Source organism: Hyaena hyaena, unplaced genomic scaffold, assembly GCF_003009895.1.
Source record: "Hyaena hyaena isolate Hyena2069 unplaced genomic scaffold, ASM300989v1 scaffold_645, whole genome shotgun sequence".
Classification (NCBI taxonomy): domain Eukaryota; kingdom Metazoa; phylum Chordata; class Mammalia; order Carnivora; family Hyaenidae; genus Hyaena; species Hyaena hyaena.
In genome coordinates this window covers 278,000-298,412 of record NW_024081272.1, presented here as the reverse complement: position 1 = coordinate 298,412, position 20,413 = coordinate 278,000, and the positions used below count along the sequence as shown (strand labels likewise).

The following is a 20,413-nucleotide window of genomic DNA, read 5'->3' as shown; positions in this document are numbered from 1 at the left end:
TAGCCCTCCATTTGCTTAGGTACCCCTAAGTGCACCATACCCTCTCCTTATGTGTCTGCAAGTGCAAATGCCTACATTCCACTCTCACCCTCTCAAGCTGTTACCCAGCACTTGCTCCATTCTCATGGCCATAGACCTTGTCTGGGTTTTGTATGTTGAATGCCAGACAGCCCTTACCTAATTCCATCAACAGTGATTTTTACCTTTCAGATTGGCATCTATGATCATTTTGTTGATAGTTTGTTATCTTTAAAGAGTGATGCTTATTTGATATGTCAAGTCCTTTACCACATCCTTTTGTGTGAACTGTGATTTTTGTCCCTTCACATGTGTCACTAGTACCTTTGTGTGCCAATTTTAGTCCTTGGCTCGGATGCTACTCTGTGAAGTTTTCCTGATTGCTCCACAAGGCATACTGGACTCTTCTTTGAGGCTCTCTTCCCCAGCCCTCCCACCTGCCCAGCATCCTGTGCATATTTCTGTTACAATTCTCATTTCACTGAAACATTGAATCTTGTTCACTGAATGTTTCACTGTTCATTTCCACAGAATGCTTCTATTAGACTGCTGCTCTTCTAGTGGGGTGGGATGGGGGCAGTGTGTGGATGGGCGTTCATGGATCTTTCAGCTTTTTTTCTCTCTCTCCTGTTCTACACCATTAGACTATAGAGTGCTTTCTCCTAGAGAATGCTAGCCTTACATGTACTGTTTAGGACTGCAAAGTACTTCCAGAACTTCTGCATCCCAAATCCCCAAATGCCTCCTCTACTTCTGAGAAACCTTCCCTAACCCCCTGACCTATATCTAGCTTAAGTGTTAATCTCCTGGGATCCTTCCATTATGCCTAATATAGATACTAAGCATACTTGGCATCTTGTTTCAGTGGTGCATCTCTTCTGTTAGTAAACTCTGTGAGGGCAGGTGCTATATCTGTCCTATTTGCATTTCTGTCCCCTTGCACAGCATGCAGTGGATACTCACCTATTAAGGGATTATTGGATTCTGTATTCATTTATTAAGACAGAACCTGCTCAGAGTTTTCTAGTAGTATAAACCGCCTTGATGCAGCATGGCAAAAAAATCAGATTTGTTCACCCTACTTAAATTTTTTTTTTTTTTTTTTGGTAATTTGAGAGTGAGCAAGATAATGCAAATGGGGGAAATGGTCAGAGGGAGAGAGAGAGAGAGAGAGAGAGAGAGAGAGAGAGAGAGAATCTCAAGCAGGCTCCATACTCAGCCCGATGCGGGGCTTGATCCCACAATCCTGGGATCATGACCTGAGCCAGAATTAAGAGTCAAACACTCATCCAACTGGGCCACCCCAGCATCCTCACTTTGCTTTAAACAAGAGGAAATTGCCTATATTTCCCCCTCTGTCTCCACATTGTTTGTACAAATTAGATCATCATTGTGGCTGGTCTTATTTAGATTCTGAACAAAAGTTTTGAGGCATGCCCGTCCACTCTGACTGATAATATTGAATTACAGAATGTGTATAAGTAGAACTTTGTATCTCTCTAACATGCCTGTTTTTGAAATGTTACCTCCAATTGGTAGGTGTTATAATGGGGGAGCTTGAGCTCTAGTTCTTAAAGTCAATAATAGTTCTTAAATCATTTTTTTAAAATGTTTTATTTATTTCTAGGAGAGAGAGAGAGCAGGGGAGGGTCAGAGAGAGAGGGAGTCACAGACCGAAACAGGCTCCAGGCTCTGAGCTGGCAGTCAGCACAGAGCCCGACGCGGGTCTCGAACCCACAAACCACGAGATCATGACCTAAGTGAAAGTCAGACGCTTAACCGACTAAGCCACCCAGGCGCCCCTAAAGTCAATAATAGTTCTGAAAAGAAAATTCAAAAGATAACTAATGACTTTCTGATATTTCTCTAAGGAGTGAAATACTCTTTCACTTGGAAAACTTTCTATGATAATTACTTCTGCCTCTAAGAGACTGCATCTCAAGTAACCTTTTATATTTAGCTCCAAAAAAGAGCAACCTTATATCAATGTAATGTGTTACATTTGAAGGTTAGTTTTGGGTAATCACCTCAAATACCTGGTATTTACTATGTACTTCATTTTTCAATCTTTCAAATATATATGAATGACTCTGAGAACTCTGGCCTTCCCAACACCCCTCTCAGGATGGAAATGACCTGGATGGAGAGTATAAATTTAAAAGTCAGGAAGCTTAGAAAAGAAAAAAAGACTAGAAAGCTCAAAGGCACAATAAATGTAAAAGCTTGTCAATTAACAAGTTGAAAGAAAAATTACATAATTTTCCCAATAGACACCAGAACAAACTTGATAAAACTGATACTCATTTGTAATACTCTTATAAAACTAGGAATAGAGAAATTCCTTATTCTGATAAGCATCTACCAAAAATCTATAGCAGATATAATTATGTTTTAAGTTTATTTATTTATTTTGAGGGAGAGTGAGACAGTTGTGGTAAGGGCAGAGAGAGAGAGAGAGAGAGAGAGAGAGAGAGAGAGAGAGAATCCTAAGCAGGCTCTACACTGTCAGCACAAAACCCAATGTGGGGATGGAACCCACAAACCATGAGATCATGACCTGAGTTGAAATCAAGAGTTGGATGCTTAACTGACTAAGTGACCCAGGTGCTCCAGCAAATGTTAGTCTTAATGGTGAAATGTTAGAATCAAGACAGGACTGTCTACTAAATACTTTGGGAGGTCCTAGCTGGAACTGCAAAACAAGAAAACAGACAAGTGTGGCTAAGTAATAGAAGATATATACATTTTTAAAAGATGTCACAATAGTGATAAAAGTTTAAAGTATCGTTAAGTCCAAAGATGTACAAAGTCTTTATGAAGAGAATTTATTTATTGATCACATTTTTAAAAACATTAGAGAAGGCCTAAAATAAATGGGAACGGTAACATCTACATGCACAGGTATGTTCAGTATCGTGAATATGTCAGTCTTCTCAATTTGGTCCATAGATTTTCATGCAATACCAATCAAAGTTCCCATATGGTTTTTGAGGAACTTAGATAAAAGTTTGAGAGGTTAAGAATGTCCACAGTAAGGTGGAGGAGACTGGTCTTCCCAGATACAAAGTTGTACAGATAGTCCTTGACTTAGGATGATTTGACTTAGTTTTGACTTTATGATGTTGTGAAAGCGATATGCATTCAGTTGAAACTACACTTTGAATACTGAATTTTGATCTTTTCTCAGGCTAGTAATATTGTAGGAAGCTCTCTTGTGATGCTGGGTAGCCAGGGTGAGCCTCAGCTCCCGCTTAGCCACATTCACAAGGGTAAACAACTGATACACTTAAAACCATTCTGTACCCAGATAACCATTCAATTTTTCACTGTGATTACAGTATTCAGTTACATGAGATACTCAACATTTTATTTCAGACTAGGCTTTGTGTTAGATGATTTTGCCCAATTGTAGGTTAATGAAAGTATTCTGAACATGTTTAAGGTAGGCTAGTCTAAGTTTTGAAGTTTAGTAGATTAGGTGTATTAAGTGCATTTGTGACTTCAGATATTTTCAATTCATGATGAGGTTTTTAGGATATAACCCTATCGTAAGTTGAGGGATACCTGTATAATGAAGTCATAGTAATTAAGGCCTTGTGACATTGGCCCAGGGGTAGTAAAAATGATCAAGGAACAAAAGAGAGAGCCCTGTAACAGATCTGCCCTTATAGAGTGAACCATTAGGGAACCATTAGGGATAGTGTTTTTCAATGAATGGTACTATGACACTTAGATATCCTTCAGAGAAAAATAATGAAATTGGATCCCTGTATATACCTTAAAATTGTTTCAATGGATTAAAGACTTAAATGGGAAAGGTAACATGTTTAGGAAAATAATGGAGAAGAACATCTTTATCACTTTAGGTAAAGAAGGATTTCTTTTGACTACTTGAAGAGCCATTAAAAAAGTGAAAAGATGAACTACCAACAGGAAGAAGATAGTTGCAACATCTGTTACTGATAAAGGACTACTGTCTGAAAAATGTGAAGAACTCCTGCAAGTCCATAAGAGGAAGATAACCCAAAAGAAAAATATGGAAAAGACATGAATATGTTTCCAGAAGAAGAAATTGAATGGCCGACAAATTTTTAAAAATATGCTCAACTACGTTAGCAATCAGAGAAATGCTAATTTAGATCCGAGCGTGTTATTATTTTGGGAAGTCTGACAGCAAACACCAGATCTTGGTGAAGATGTGAAGTTGGGAGTGTAAAACAACTGTGTTGGACAGTTATTTGGCATTATCTTGTATTCTTGAGCAGGTACATACCTAAGCCCCAGGAATTTCACTTTTTGGTACTTACCCTAGAGCAGAGCTTCTTCTCTCATATGCCCTGAATTGGTTGAGATGGGTTGAGATATTTGAACCCCTTTTTCCCCAGAGTGGGTGAGTGGATTCTAGCATCACTGAAGCCCCAAATCTGTTGCCTTTCATCATAAGCATTTGCTCCAGCTTGTCATACAATTAGGAAAAAGGTTGGAAAACAATTTTCTAGAGAAACTTGCTAGCATGTATGTGCCAGGAGATGTGCACATGCATATTTATAGCATTATTGTTTTATTTTTTTAAAGTTTTTTTTTTTCTAATTTATTTCCGAGAGAGAGCATGAACAGGGGAGGGTCAGAGAGAGAGGGAGACACAGAATCTGAAACAGGCTCTGGGCTCTGAGCTAGCTGTCAGCACAGAGCTCTATGTGGGGCTCAAATCCACAAACCATGAGATCATGACCTGAGTCGAAGTCGGACGCTTAACTGACTGAGCCACCCAGGCGCCCCAGCAGTATTGTTTTAAATGAGAACAAAAACATGAAGGATATGGTTTAGTTCTGCTAATTCTCCTTTGAAAACCCACAGGCATTAAGTAATTAGAGAAGATCTTGGCATGTCATTTCTTAACATCAGTGGTAAAAAGCCATAATAATTGCAAGCCAAGTGAGACAGGCAGAGAAAGAAACTGAAGGAAAAATTTTTTTTTTCAGGCCAGTATGTGTTTTCAACAACATGTAGTCAGATGGGTAGTGTATAATAATGGGCAAGGTCTATTTTGAAACTGAGCAGATGCCTTAATGATGGCTGCCCAAATGAGAGAAAATGGTAGAGGCAAAGTGACATCCAGCTGTCTTCCCTGATATATCCCTCTTACTCCCTGCCAGATAAAGTACCATACAACAGAGGCATGATGTCTGCAAACAAAATTTTGTCAGAACAGCAGGGACTAGCCATCATGTCCCATGTAATTTTGTTTGGCTGAGAATCCCTGCTGTGATCCTTGGTCTTACCTGTTCCCTCTTCTCTGGTGGGTACAGGCCGGCCTTCTTTTTTGTCCTTTCACCATTGGTCCCTCTGTCTCTATACCAAGGTCAGAGATAAATGTGGGACCATAGGGAATGAAGATGGTTTTTTGGCATTTATCTGTGATGCAGCTTTCCTAACCCACATCTCATCATCTTTCACCTCCAAAAACCTCATACCCACCATGGACACCTAATGTCCACTCCAAATTTTTCCCTCCCCCCATTTCAATGTCCTCTTTCTGTCTGCAATACTGCTTTACCCACTTTGATTGTTTGGAGTGCTATGTCTTTGCTGCTTTCTCTCCCACCCACTGTGGCACTGCATTCTATTATTTTTAAATTAATGTCTCTTGGGCTCCTTCCATCTCATTCCCACCACTGGTGCCTTTGTTTAGGCTCACATCTTTAAAGAATGAGAGGTAATATAAGGAACAGCTGCCACCATGAGTCCCTTTAACTCTCATTTCTCATGGCCAAACCCTGGACTCTGAACCTAGAATTGGAGAATAGAATGTTTTCTCAGAGAGAGACCATAGAATTCAAACCTCCTTATTCATATTTGAGGAAACAAGGCCTGGAGAGGGATGGCGACCCATGGTGGGTCACACAGAGATAGTGGCAGAGCCAAAAGTAGAAACCCATCCACTGGTGGGTTAGTCATTCATCCCTCTTCAGCTTGCCACATTACCTTGTAAGCATTCCTTTGAATTCATACTCGTTTGTCTTCAGTCTCTATGATTACATTTTTAGGGGAAGAATTATTTCTTAGTCTCATTTGTAGCCTTTTCAGTAATTAAGAGGGCTTCTCAGTACTTGTTAAATTGAAGTCAAAACATGCCCTAGCACCACACATACCACCTTCCCTATTCCTGACCACCTCACTAAATCCTTCTTGGCTTGGAAGGTATTCATGTCTGGCCTTGGTCAGATAGTTCCCCACCCCACACCTTTCTGACCTCCCAGGGTCTACTTGTCTTGTAAAACCACCATCTTACATGTACCCAGAAGTTTATAGTTTATAAAATATATTCACATAATGTATCCTGTAATACTCCTAAAATCTTGCTAGATAAATATTCCCATATTGAGGAAATAGGCTGGGAGAGGTTATGTGACTTGCCATAGGTCACACAGCAAGGAAATAAGTAGCAGAGTTCAGGTCTTCTGACTTTATGCCCTTTGCAATTTTGATGTCCTTTGCTGGGTGGTCTACATGGCACACTAGACATTTTGCTTCCTGATTATCTTATGTGTCCTTTGTTGAAAATGAATTCATTTTTTTAAATGTTTATTTTTGAGAAAGAGAGAGTTGGAGTGGGGGAAGGGCAGACACACACACACAGAATCTGAAGCAGGTTCCAAGCTCTGAACTGTCAGCACAGAGCCCGACGTGGGGCTCAAACCCACAAACCCTGAGGTCATGACCTGAGCTGAAGTTGGACACCTAACCAACTGAGCCACCCCGGAGCCCCAAAACTGAATTCATTTTGTTTCCTCCAGTTACCAACTTCTTGAGGGGAGTGGCTGAGTCACATATTTCTTTCATGTCATTCATAGTTGCTAGCACAGTACTGGGCAACATAGAAGTTGTGTAAGTAAGGTTAAGTTGAAGGAAAATACAACTTAATTTACCAAAAAAGGCCAGCTATCATTGGACTTCCAAGACCCTTTTTGAGTCACCTCTGAATGAAATCAGCAATGAACAGAGGGAACCAGAGGAAGGAAGAGGCTGTTAGAGAAAGCCAGATGGTAGACACAATTAGCAGTTGGGCGACAGCTGGCTTGTTGTCAGTCTGGTGATGAGGGGTGGTAGACAAGCAATACACAAGATTGTCTTCAGGAAATGTGCAGTTTTGCTGGAGAGTTTAGACACTTTGATGAGAAAGGAGAGGAATACTTAGAAGTAGCATAATACCCATACAAGTTAAGCAGATAGAGCACTCATACATACTGAGAAAATGTTGGTTAAAGTATATCCAGAGTAGGATGTGGCTTATGAAGACAGGTTTTTGGGTTGAGAGTGGAGTGGGTAGAGAAGCATTTGACTTGGTTTGTGATCATTCTTTTAGCGACTGAGGCTGTGAGAAAAGAAACAATATAGGTAAGGATATTTCCTTTAAAACAAATTCCCTTCCTTTTTCTCTTCTATAGCAATCAATAGGGCCTCACCCCTGAGCCCTGGTGTCAGAAGTGAAGGGAGCCCAAATAATTAAACATTTCATCTGTGCATGGAGATGTGTTGTAATGACTAAATCCATGAATTTCTCCAGGACTGCTTCATTTCATATATTCTTGTGCATTTGCCCCATTGATTAGTGAGATGCTTCATAAATCCTAATACTTGGACAACCAAACTATATGTACAGACTATATTTCCAAACTTTATTAACTTTTCTCAAAAGGATCACAAAAATCTACTAACAGATCACATACACCACATTTTGGTTTGGAAATCACACTGCATCTCCTGAGTTCTTTAGCATTTTGCATCTGAATAAAATGTAAAACCTCTTCTACTAGAATGCATATGAAAAATGTCCAATTTCCTAATAACAGAAGCCTACACATGTTCTTTTATGGGCTTCTGTTTCTTAGGAGAACATAAGATTAAATCATTTTAGATTAGTAGTAATAGAACTTTAACATCTGTTCCTTTCTGTGTCAAAATGTCCACAGTGTAGAATTACTTAATAGGAGCTGAAGGAATGTGTATGTCAACTACTCAGAGGTGTCAGCAATTAAGGGAAATTATTTCAAATTAGAAATTGTAATATCTATGCAGTAGACTCTGAAATGTAAATATGTAAAACCTTTTCTAGGACATTCATATATGAATTTTTAAGGTAATTTTTCATTAAAAATTAATATCATTTGGGGTCTATTGTTAGAAGCTTTGGTTTATTTTCAATGCTTGATACCTATACCGCAATTGTATTTTTATGTGATGTGCAAATATATATGGGAAAGTTCTAATTTAAAAAGGTTACCAGGGGCACCTGGGTGGCTTAGTCAATTAAGACTCCAACTCTTGATTTCAACTCACGTCATGATCTCACGGTTTGTGAGTTGGAGCTCCAAGTTCAGGCTCCCTCTCTCTGCCTCCCTCTTTGCCTGCCTTCCTCCCTCCCCCTCTCTCTCAAAATAGACTAAAAAAAAAAAAAAAAAAAGGATACCATTAGTAATACTGGTTTTGGGGGTTTTTTTTAATGGAAACATAATTCCTGAGGTCAAAACATTCAACTTAAAAGCTTTTGCAGTCGTTTGTTGGTATGTGGAAGTTAACTTTAAATTTTAAAAAGTTGATTTATTAAACCATAATTATAGAATTGTGAAATTGATTTCCACTGTGGCTTCTAAAAACTTTTTCTTACTACTTTACAGTTACCTCTCATGTATATAGAATCTCATTTCGTCATCATTAAAAATTTTAATATCATTTGTTTCTTTAATGTCCTCCAACTACTCAAAAAATTTTCTAAAGCTGTTGCTTATCAATTTCTAAAATATTCATAGATACTTAAATCCTCATGGTGTTTTGTCATGTGGTTTATGCTCCTCTTGTCTATAATTTTCTTTACTCTCTTGGCTTGTTCTCTTGCTGATTCACAGTTAACTTTTTTTATTTTGTGTTAGTAAACTTCTATTGAGTTTTCTTTATTTTCAACAAGACCTTCTAGGTATTTTCCGAGTGACCATCTTGCCCACTCACTTTAGCCCCTATATACTTAGACTCCTGCCTTAAAATATTGTTCAGGAAACAGGGGCTTGGTTCCCATAGGTGCCCTTATCTCAGGCTTGGCTGATGGCAAAGACAAGTATGGCTTTGGGGAACCAAATGCTAATCTGGATGCATGGTTTTCCATCTCCCCAAGGTAGGAGGAAGAAACTTAGTGAAGGAATCTTGTTGGAACAATTAGGGAGCCTTCGAAATTGGATGGGCCAACAGAGGAGAGCAACCAGATGGGAAAAATTGCCCTGACTTAGAAGGGAAGGGGCGCCTGGGTGGCTTAGTCGGTTAAGCGTCCGACTTTCACTTAGGTCATGATCTCACGGTTCGTGGGTTCGAGCCCCGCATCGGGCTCTGTGCTGACTGCCAGCCCAGAGCCTGGAGCCTGTTTCAGTCTGTGACTCCCTCTCTCTCTGACCCTCCCCTGCTCACGCAGTCTCTCTCTCTCTCCTAGAAATAAATAAAACATTAAAAAAAAAAGAAGTGGGACAAAGACCAACGATATGTTTAAAAAAAAAAAAAAAGAAGGGAAGAGAATCTCTCTGAATTCCTAGAACACTCTTCCACAAATCCATAAGCCACTTCTCCCCTTTTTGTTTTTTTTGTTTGTTTGTTTTGTTTTTTTAATTTTAATTTTAATTTTTTTTTTACAAATAGTTTATTGTCAAATTAGTTTCCACATAACACCAGTGCTCATCCCCACAAGTGCCCTCCTCCATGCCCATCCACCCCTCCCCCCCACATCCATCAGTCCTCAGTTTTTGTCAGCATTCAAGAGTCTCTCATGGTTTGCCTCTCTCCCTTTCCCCCACCATTTCCCCCCTTCTTCTCCCCCCTTGTTCCTCAGTTAAGTTCCTCCTAATCCTCCTATACGTGCAAACATATGATATTTGTCCTTCTCTGCCTGACTTATTTCTCTCAGCATAACACCCTCAAGGTCCATCCATGTTGCTACACATGGCCAGATTTCATTGTTTCTCATTGCCATGTAGTATTCCATCGTATAGATAAACCACATCTTCTTGATCCATTCGTCCGTTGATGGACACTTAGGCTCTTTCCATGTTTTAGCTATTGTTGAGAATGCTGCTATGAACACTTCTCCCCTTTTTGATCTGTTCCTTACTTTGTTGGTGTTTGACTTTGATGTGACTTTGACCACCTGTCTTGAACTCACAAACTGCGAGATCATGACCTGAGCCGAAGTCAGATGCTCAACTGACTGAACCACACAGGCACCCCTATATTTATCAGTTATTAAGTTTGCCATATCAGTGTTTCATTCTGTTCTCCAAAACCTATCTTGACTTTTTAGGGTCAAGCATAGCTTCTTGAGTCTATTGAGATTAGTATGGATATATTTTCTGATGGCCTCAGTGTGTCCATTTAGTCCCATTAGCAAGGATCACCAAGATAGCTGGTTGTAAGCATCCTTCTAACAGTTGTCATTTTCAAGGACACTGATTCCTGTCCCAAGGCGGGGTGTGTCTATGTGTCTCTGTGTCCCATAGTGCTACCTTTATGTTTACTTCTGGCCAGCTTGGTCTGGACTTTCCCAGGACTATTTAGACTTAGACACATAAACTTTCCCTTCCTGTGAATGATCCAATGATGGTTGTCTCCAAGACTCTATCTATTGGGCTTATCTTACTTCTCTCAAGCTTAAGGTACCCCTTCTTGGAGTTCTCATCAGGGACACCCAGGACATTTTGGATTTTCCCTCCCAGGTGAGAAGTTTTCTAAGATTGTGGTAAGTGGGGGAGATCTGAGAGGTGGCATCTTAAGGACATGTTCAGTAGAAAAGCCTGCCAAGCCTTACAAAGGAGTTGTCAATCTAAGGTGTTTAGGCAGTGTTTGGGTCCATAGACAAATGAGATGATTCAGAGTTGGCTTGAAGGTAGAGCTTTCCTCACTGGTTTATAAATGTGTACAAAGGGGCTCTTGTTAGTCTTTGTAGGGGCCACAGCCTTTGGAAGTCAGATCTCATCTTCATCTTTATCTTCTTATCAGAATGGTTCTACTTTCATTGGTTTTGTATAGTGGAGTGCCATGTAAGATTTCATTTGAAGAAACTTGCTAAAGAAGGTTTGCAACTAGCTGGACCAAAGCAGTTTTCTGAGGTAGTGAAAAGTTTGCTGCAATGACCTTATGTAAGTTTTCTGAGACCCTGTGCAAGAGTATCCAGCTGGCTGTGAAGATACTGATCTGCTACAGACAAGAAGTAACCCAAACTTAGAATAGCTTGATCATATTTATAGAAGTCAAACAAGAAGTTCTCCAAACATAAAATTATCTCTACAGTAATCTGTAATCAAATGTTTTGATGCAACATATTGTGTTCATTCCTTATTGCTCAATTGACTGTCCTAACAGGATGGAAGCAAACATGCTGAACAGATGTGCCTGAGCCTTGCTGTTATGTACTGAGAGTGGCTCACATACGCCTCTTGAAATAATTTCACAAGAGCGGACACAGAGATCTACTCTGAATTTTACAAAAGAGAAAGAAAAAGGAGAGAAAATCCTATTGAAAATTACAGCCTTTTCCATTAATGATACATATATAGAAATTTCAAATAACATGTATGCTCTAAAGACAGAAGCAAATAACTTAGCCAAGCAGCATAAATGAATAATTTGGATATCTCTAAATCTGGTATATAACTTGTATAACTGGAGGAGTTTTTATTCCAAATCAAAAAAATAACAATAAAGGGAAAACAGACCTGTGAATAAAAGTTTACAGAACTCTTAAAGTACCTCCATGGTTCTCAGTGTTCTATAGCACACAAAGGCCACAGATTGAATGCCTCGTGAATAAGGACTGCAATGCCTTGTTCTTTTATGATCCTTTATATTTATCTTCTTTAAGATAGTATGTTGTATTTATTTTATTAAAGAAATACAGTTTCTTAACACACCTTTCTCAGAAAGAGGTAAAATAGTAAAATGTAAGTAAAGATATATCAGATTGAGAAACATAACTAGCTAGCATACAATAAACAGGGTGTATAGATCATTTTCAAACAGTTATGGACCCTTGATAAAACTTAAGAAATCACTCAAAATTTGATATTATGCAAATCAATTTTGCTGACCAAAATGCAGTAAAATTAGAAATCAATAGCAGTATCTAAACAGCCAACTGTGATCATACAGGTTAATTTAGAAATTGGCTGGATAGTTGCAAGTACATTGTAGTTCCTCCATCCTTTTGCATAAGTAAATCCAAGGCACGCCCCATTCTATAAACAGCTGCTGACAGAAATGCAAACAGTCCATGCCAAGACTGCATACTGAATGGGTGGAAAGACTTCCTGAGAATCCATAAGAAGTATACCCGATTAGACCTTGTTCTTTGGGTGAGTTCCTTTTCTTTCCTTTTGATTTAACTATTAAAGAATATGATACTATTTAGGGAGCAGTTGAACACATGTTCTAAATATATTACTGTAGAAAGTAGACCTAACAAGAACCAAAAAGGCCTTATTGACATGTAATGGGCAAGGCTAAGAATCCTCGTGTCATTGTTTGAGTTTTGCTAACACATTAGGAAATAGTTTGATTTTCTGAGCCTATTTCAATGTTCTTTTTAAAAATTTTTTTATATCTTAAAAAACTTCTTTTAAAAAGGTGGTATAATTGATATTCATTGTATTAGTTTCAGGTATATAGCATAATGATTCAGTATTTGAATCTATTGCAAAATGATCACCACAATGTCATGTTATCACCTGTCACCATATATACAAAGTTTTTGTGTTATGAGAGCTTTTAAGATTTACTCTCTTACCAAGTTTCAAATATGCAATACAGTGTTATCAACTATAGTCACCATTCTGTATGTTGAATCCCCATAACTTATTTATTTCATAACTAGAAATCTGTATCTTTTGACTTCCTTAACCCATTTTGCCCCCCCCCCCACTTCCTGCCTCTAGCAATACCAATCTGTAGTCATAAGCTTGGGATTTTTGTTTTATTCCACATATAAGTGACATGATACAGTATTTGTCTTTCTCTGACTTATTTCACTTAGCATAATATCCTCAAAGTATATTCATGTTGTCACAAATGGCAAGATTTCCTTTTTTATAGCTGAGTAGTATTCCTGTGTGTATGTGTGTCCATCTCATTTTCTTTATCATTTATATAATTTATATAATTTATTATTTTTTAAACATTTTTAATGTTTATTATTTATTTTTGAGAGAGAGAAAGCATGAATGGGGAGGGGGCAGAGAAAGAGGAAAATACATCTGAAGCAGGCTCCAGGCTCTGAGCTGTCAGCACAGAACCCGATGTGGGGCTCAAACCCACAAACTGTGAGATCATGACCTGAGCCGAAGTTGGATGCTTAATCGACTGAGCCATCCAGGCACCCTTCATTTATACCATTTATAATATTGATGGGTATCAAGGTTATTTCCCTATCTTAACTGTTGTAAGTAATGCTGTAGTGACATGGGGTACATATATCTTTTTGAGTTTGTGTTTCTATTTTCTTTTGACAAATACCAAAAGTGGAATTACAAGGTCATTTGATAGTTCTGTTTTTAATTTTTTGAGGTAATTCCATACTGTTTTGCTCAATGGTTGCACAATTTACATTCCCACAAACAGCTTATGAGGGCTTCCTTTTCTTCCTTTCCTCATCAACACTTGCTATATCTTTTTGATGATAGTCATTCTAAGAGGTGTAAGGTGATAACTGATCATGGTTTTGATTAGCATTTTCCATGATGACTAGTGATTTGGATATCTTCTCATGTACCTGGTGGCCATCTGTATGTCTTCTTTGGCAAAATGTCTTTTTTGGCAAAATGTCATTTCAGGTCCTCTGCTCTTTTGTAAATCAGCAGATTTGGTTTTTTGGTTTTTCGTTGTAGGACTTCTTTATATATTTTGCATATTAATCCCTTATCAGATATATGATTTGCAAAAATTTTCTCCCGTTTATATGTTGACTTCTTTTTTTTTCCTTCACTGAACAGTGTTTTTAAAATAATAAAGCTGGTGTATGGAAGAAATATTTATAGATGTTTTAAGTTCATGACAAACTTGTATCAGTATGTTGCCTGTTCTTTAACATTAAGGAAAAAACAAAACCAGCACAATACTTAGAAGCATTTATGTTCCTGAAATAGCTCTATTCCCAGGAATAAATGGGGGAAAGCTCTTTTCCTTAGTGGAAAAGTAGAAGTCCTTGAGGACACAGCAGCACTTGAGCTTATTGAGAGGATCTAATACCTTGAAGTTAACATGACAGCTCACTATGTTATAAGAAAATATGCATTTGTTGACTGGCATTGTTGGTGTAAGATCAGTTTTTGCACACACAAATTGGAGTTTGGGAAAGTACCTGAAAATGAGAGACAAGAAAGCCAGAAAGGGAAAAAGAGAGTAGAGAGGTCATGGCACAGGAGTAAGTATTAGAAACAGGGCTGTTAGAACCCATCATGGGGCATGGTCGAGGGTAGATGTTAGACTGTGGAAAATAAAAGAAAACCAGTTTTGTGGTGATGGAATCCTGTGTGTGTTAATAAGCCACCATACACCCAAAGAAGATATTTCTGGGAGCTGAGAACAGCTAACCTGTGATGTGATCAGCAGGGGTGAGCATGTGGGGAAGCTAGGACAGGGGAGAAGTGGAACCATACCTGGCACATCTTAGTGGCCACTGTGAGCATCTGTGTGCCAAACCAGTGGTTCGATTTAGCCTTTGGAGTAGGAATGTGGGATGGGAGCTCTCAACATTCACATTTCCTCTGTCCTTTAAGAAATCAGTGAAAATTATTTCAGTATACTGTAAAAAATTACCCTTATAAAACAAACGTGAAAATAATAACAAACGTGAAAATAATATCCTAGTGTGTGATTGGTTGGATCTGGAAAGGCAGGGTGTCTGGACACACTTTCTCTACAGGGTGAACAATACAGAGTGCTCACATTCTTATTTTTAAAATAAGGCAATGATAATGGAGCTCTTCCCTTCCCCATTTATTGTCAACTCAGGGATATTTATCTAATTGTTTTTATTATTTGGACAGTGATCCTCAACAGGTCTTCTGTCTTCTAATTCTTAAGGTTTTTTTTCCTATCCTAAAATTTTTCTTGGGATGAAAGAAACATCATTGCTACTTCACAAATTTAAGTTGTTTGCTTCTTGATTTGGTGTGTTTCTCCTGACAGATTAACACCTTTCTTGTGTTGCATTACACTAAAAACTTGAAGCAGGTGAGATGCAAGAGACAGCCAGTATATGCTGGTCAAAGGCTTTACCACACATGTCCCATGCTCTGGGAGGATAAGTCTGGGCAGAACCACTGATTCCATTTCTAGGTGAAAAATGGAAAGGTGTTGGGTGTTTTGTGACCTTGGAGATGCACATTCCAATATCAAGTCCTGCGAGTGCTACTTGATTTTTTATCCTTGCAGTCCTGGCTGGGGTAGCAGCACTGTCATTCCTAGTATTTCTGGCTTTGAGTCCCAGGCCCAGAATTTGGTGGCACTCTGACATAGCCAAATGCCATCATTTGGCTTGTAATAGCAGAATTCCCTCTGTCAACCAGTTGACTTCTGGATAGCCCACCTTTCATGTACTTAAGTCATTGCTCCTTTTCCATTTTTGGAAAATATTTTCACTCCATTCTTTGAGAGTTTTATAAAGTTTTCAGTGTCATTCTTAAGGTATTATGGAAAAAGTACCATGCTTAAAGTCGTAAGATCAGTGTTCAAGCTTAAATCTGTTGTAATCAAAAGAAGAGCTATGACATACTGATACCTATTAGGCATTTCTCTATTTTACACAGGTAGGTGGTGGTGTCCTGTTTGAATATAGGAGACCCTGACTCCAATGTCTGTTAACATCATCTTCTATGTACCTTTAAAAAGCAACCATTGTGTGAGAGTAAACTTTACAGATTTTTCACTTCTATCAGATTCTTAGAGACTTTCCACCTTCATGGTATCATTCAGAGGCACATTTAGCCCTGGGTTGGACATTGCAGTGACATATGGTTGTGTCCATTATGGGGCTGCTTCCACATTGTTTGGGATATTACTCAGTAAACCAAACAGCCACTCCTATTGCCACAGTATGGCCTATATTTTACAAATGACATATTCTATAATGTGCCCTTTCCCTGTTACCTTGTATCTATAAAACAAGAATTTCTTATCACAAACTATAAGTAATATAACACCCAGTGTTTACTTTCCATAAATTCCTATAAGGACTCATATTCTGATCCTAAAAGAGGTTCAAGAAACAGATAACTTCTTTTATTTAAACAAATGAATCAATGGTTTCCATAAATTTAAAAAAAGCCTGTATTTCATTTGAATCATCCCACAATGTCTTCCAGAAGAATGCTTTCCACTTTCAAGAATAATTCCAGTGTCTCCTTCTTTCCTAATGTGTAGTTGCTTGTATTTGTTTACTGGGTTATATTGCTTACCTACTGAGGTGACAGTAACATTTCAGAAATAGGTCAACTCCTGGATTGAGACTGTTTATTCTTTCTTTACCCTACTCTGTCTCTTTAATTCTCACAAAAAATTTGCAAATGTCTAGAGGAAGATTTTACAAATGAGGAAATGTTTGGATGTCCTGCCAGTATTTGGAAATGTATATTTAATCTAATGGTATTTGCAGATCACTTTATTTTTTCTCTGGATAACTTGCTATGTTGGAATATTATCATGTGTTACAAGTCATTCTTTTCACTTTGTTTAAACGGGGAGAATGGTATATTCATATGTAGCAGGTGCATTTATAAACAGTAAGCCAAGTGATATGCAAATTTAGATCCTTTTGATTTTTAGCCAGGAACATCTCCCCTGACTGTTAAGGATGGATCCATAATATTACTACAAAACACTGTATTGATTGGAATGTATGTATGAATCATAGGTTATAGGTGAATATCTAATGCAGTTGTATAATATTTTGAATTTAGATAAACTCCTTCAATAAAGTGTCAAGGAAGAGCTAGATTGCAATTTCCTTCTATTTTTCTTTTTCTTTTTCTTTTGTTTTTAATGTTTTATTTATTTCTAGGAGACAGAGAGAGAGAGAGAGAGAGAGAGAGACAGTGTGAGCAGGGGAGGGTCAGAGAGAGAGGGAGTCACAGACTGAAACAGGCTCCAGGCTCTGAGCTGGCAGTCAGCACAGGGCCCAACGCGGGGCTCGAGCCCACGAACCGCGAGATCATGACCCAAGTGAAAGTCGGACACTTAACCGACTAAGCCACCCAGGCGCCCCTCCTTCTATTTTTCTAAGCCATTAGATTTCTACTTAGTTCTTTCTACCCGAGATCTTTTCACCAAGACCAGCTCCTGTTCAGGAGGGCAGAAACCTATCTACCCATATTTGGACCAGAAATTGAGAAGAAGCTCATGTACATGGAGGGCAGAGGCTGTCTCCTCTTGTGAAAATGAGGAGCCCCACTATTGGGGAGTACATGTGTTGTTTTTGTAGTGAAAGTGGATGTGTTTCACTCCAGGGCATAGGAGTTGCAACGGTCTGAGACAGTTGTAGCCAGGGCTTATTTGGTAAACACAAGTTGACCCCACTCATATCTTGGTACATCTTAAAATGCTTTTACTACCCTGCCTCACTCTGTATGATTTCTCTTCCCTTTTTCTGCTGTTTCTATTATGTGTGTGCTTCAGAATGCCAGGAATGGGTCAATAGTGGTGCCATAAACAAAACAAAACAGTATAAGCCTCCTGATTTTTAACATTAAATTTTAAAAACACTGATAGACTTTATTGTTCTATGCCAGTCATTGGTATGTGAACGTTTTTCTCTAGATGAATGCTTGGATAAGGAGATACTAATATATACAACAGAATATGAGGCAATATAGTTCTCAAAAATGCTGATGTTTTCTACTTTATCAGAAAAGTAATGGTTATATTCATATATTCCTATTTCTACATAGAAATCACTTTGGGCAAGGTAAGTGGAGTCCATAACCTCTATAGGAACACTGTAATACTTTATTAACCTTTCTAAGAAGTTCAAAATATTTTCCAATAAAAATTCTTTACGTATACCTCATGTTTCTCCTTTAAAGAGAACATGTGCTCTTTTGGCACACCTGGCTCAGTCAGTTAAGTGTCCAACTTGGTATCAGCTCAGGTTGTGGTCTCGCAGTTGTGAGATGGAGCCCTGTGTCAGCCTCCAGGCTGAGTGTGGAGCCTGCTTGGGATTCTCTGTCTTCTTCTTGCTTGCTTTCTGCCTCTCCCCTCCTCAAACTAAGTATTCATTAAAAATGTTTTCTCTTTATTCTCTATTGAGCTTCACATTTTTATTCCTTTTGCATCTTTACATGCATGCCAGACATGTGGCTTGTGCATATATCTGCAGGGAAAAAGCCCTATGGGGATATGAATTTTGATGTCATATTGTGTTATGTTTAGAAGGGAAGATTGATTGGCTTTTTTGAAAACCCAAAGAGGTGGGTATAGTCATTAGAAGAATATAGGTTAGGATGTGTCTGAAAGTGTAAGATTTCCATGCTGAGTATTGGCTCTCCATTGTGCTCTGGCACCAAGCACAGAAAAGGCAGTCACTAAATAGTTGATCAATGAAAAAGACTGTGGATGAGCCAGAAGAAGTATCCTTACAGAGAACTTTAGTCAGCATCACAGAAAATAATCTTGATTTGAGAGAAGAGTACCAAGCTCAAGACCAAACAAGTTTGTAGAAAATTGAAAAACTTCTTGATTTTTATGCACTTTCCATTTTGAAACCACAAGAAAGAAAGGCCTAAAGAAAGATGATTTACAGGGGATGATACAAGTTTCAAGATATGTAATTGCTTGGATTTACTATGACCAACAAGAGGCAGACAAGCCCTCATTTTCTAACTTCTCTTCTTGGGGGAACCAATCAGAAGGAAGGGCTTTGTGACAGAGAGGCAAAAGTACAGGCCTTTCATCTCAACTTCTCTGAGTCTAAGCCTTAGTTAAAAAACAATTCATCTCTATAGGGACTGGCACCACAGAAAACTTTGGTTCTCAAATCCAAGCAACTATAACTGAGGTTCCTGGCTTTGAAGGAAGGAAAGGAATGCAGAGAGAACAAAAATTATGGTATGTTAGAAAAGGATACAATACTAGAATTTAGACTAGGGATCTAGCTCATCTAACCTGCTGGTTGATTTTTATATCATTCACTTGTCTTCTCTGAGCTTCATTCAGTTTTTTCTTCTGAAAATTAAAACACTCAACCCTCCAGCTCTGAAACTGCCAAAAATCAGACAGATAAAACTTAGCATTAGATTGGAATGCCAAAGAGAGCGTTTGTGATGTTTAAAGATCTCATAAGTGATTGCACCTAAATTGAATTTTTCCTATGATTTTTCCAAAGGTTCAGACACTGGGTTAAGTAAGTAAGTATAGATGGTAAAATGACATGCCTTGCTGAAAACTTGATGAGACTATTAGGAATAGTATTGCTAAAGACAAGTTTCAATTATTGAACAGTTAACACAGACCAGGCAATATGCTAAAAGCTTTCTGTAGATAATGTCACTTAATAGCCATTGTTATCTCCATTTTACAGTTGAAAGAATGGAGGCTTAGTTTAAAGAACTCAGACCAGGTCACATAAAGAGTCAAAATTTGAACCCAAGCCTACTTCCCATCATATTAAAATATCGCTATGTATTATAACTCATATACAGACCATTGAGTTTTCTTTAATGATGATGAGCTGATAAAATCATGCATGTCTAGTACTTTTTGTGGCACATGGTAATTATTCAGTTAATATTCTCCTTCCCTCTTTTTAACTTTCTGTACTAAATATGGGTGATAGAGGGAAAATTTGGCTTTCAAGCCTCATTCTTTTCCCTGATCCTTTGCTTTTTCATTCCCTCTCCTCCCCATCCCACTCTCCTGACTATCGACGGGAAAGGTGATCCCTAGAGAGGGACCCCCTTGTAGAAAGACTAACGCCTCTGTCTCTTCAAAAGAACAACCAGTAAAGTAGCCTCTGGTGTCCTGGGAACTTCTGGTTGCGTGTGGTATCCTGAATCCTTTTCAGAGATCACATCCCAGAGTGAGAATAACAGGCCAATTGCCTAAGAAAGAAAGCTGTTTGGTTTTCCTTTTGAACTACAAAAAGCCCCTGTTAACAAACACATTTTAGACAGAGGAGAACAAGGACTTTGTTCTGTTTTCTACTACAAAATGTGAATAGTTTAAAGAGTGACTCTTTTGTGATGGTTGATGTCTCTCAGGAACAAATGGTCTCCAGCATTGGGGGGATGCTTTCAGTCTCAAAGACTGATGATCAGAAAAGTAGGGGAAAAAAAAAAAAAAAGGCTTTCAAGAAATGGCTGCTGACCTCTCTAGA

The 20,413-nt window shown here is 38.4% G+C and overlaps 1 protein-coding gene across 5 annotated transcripts in view; it reads left to right on the top strand.

Moving 5' to 3' along the window:
* Positions 1-20,413, top strand: part of RAB27A (RAB27A, member RAS oncogene family) — an 81,479-nt gene that overhangs the window by 20,954 nt on the left and 40,112 nt on the right. For 2 of the 5 annotated variants that reach the window (XM_039216586.1, XM_039216587.1), the window contains one exon: positions 12,298-12,404. The exons of the other annotated variants lie outside the window; for them this stretch is intronic. The gene's annotated coding sequence lies outside the window, so the exon portion shown is untranslated. The remainder of the gene's footprint in view (positions 1-12,297; positions 12,405-20,413) is intronic. 5 annotated transcript variants of the gene reach the window in all.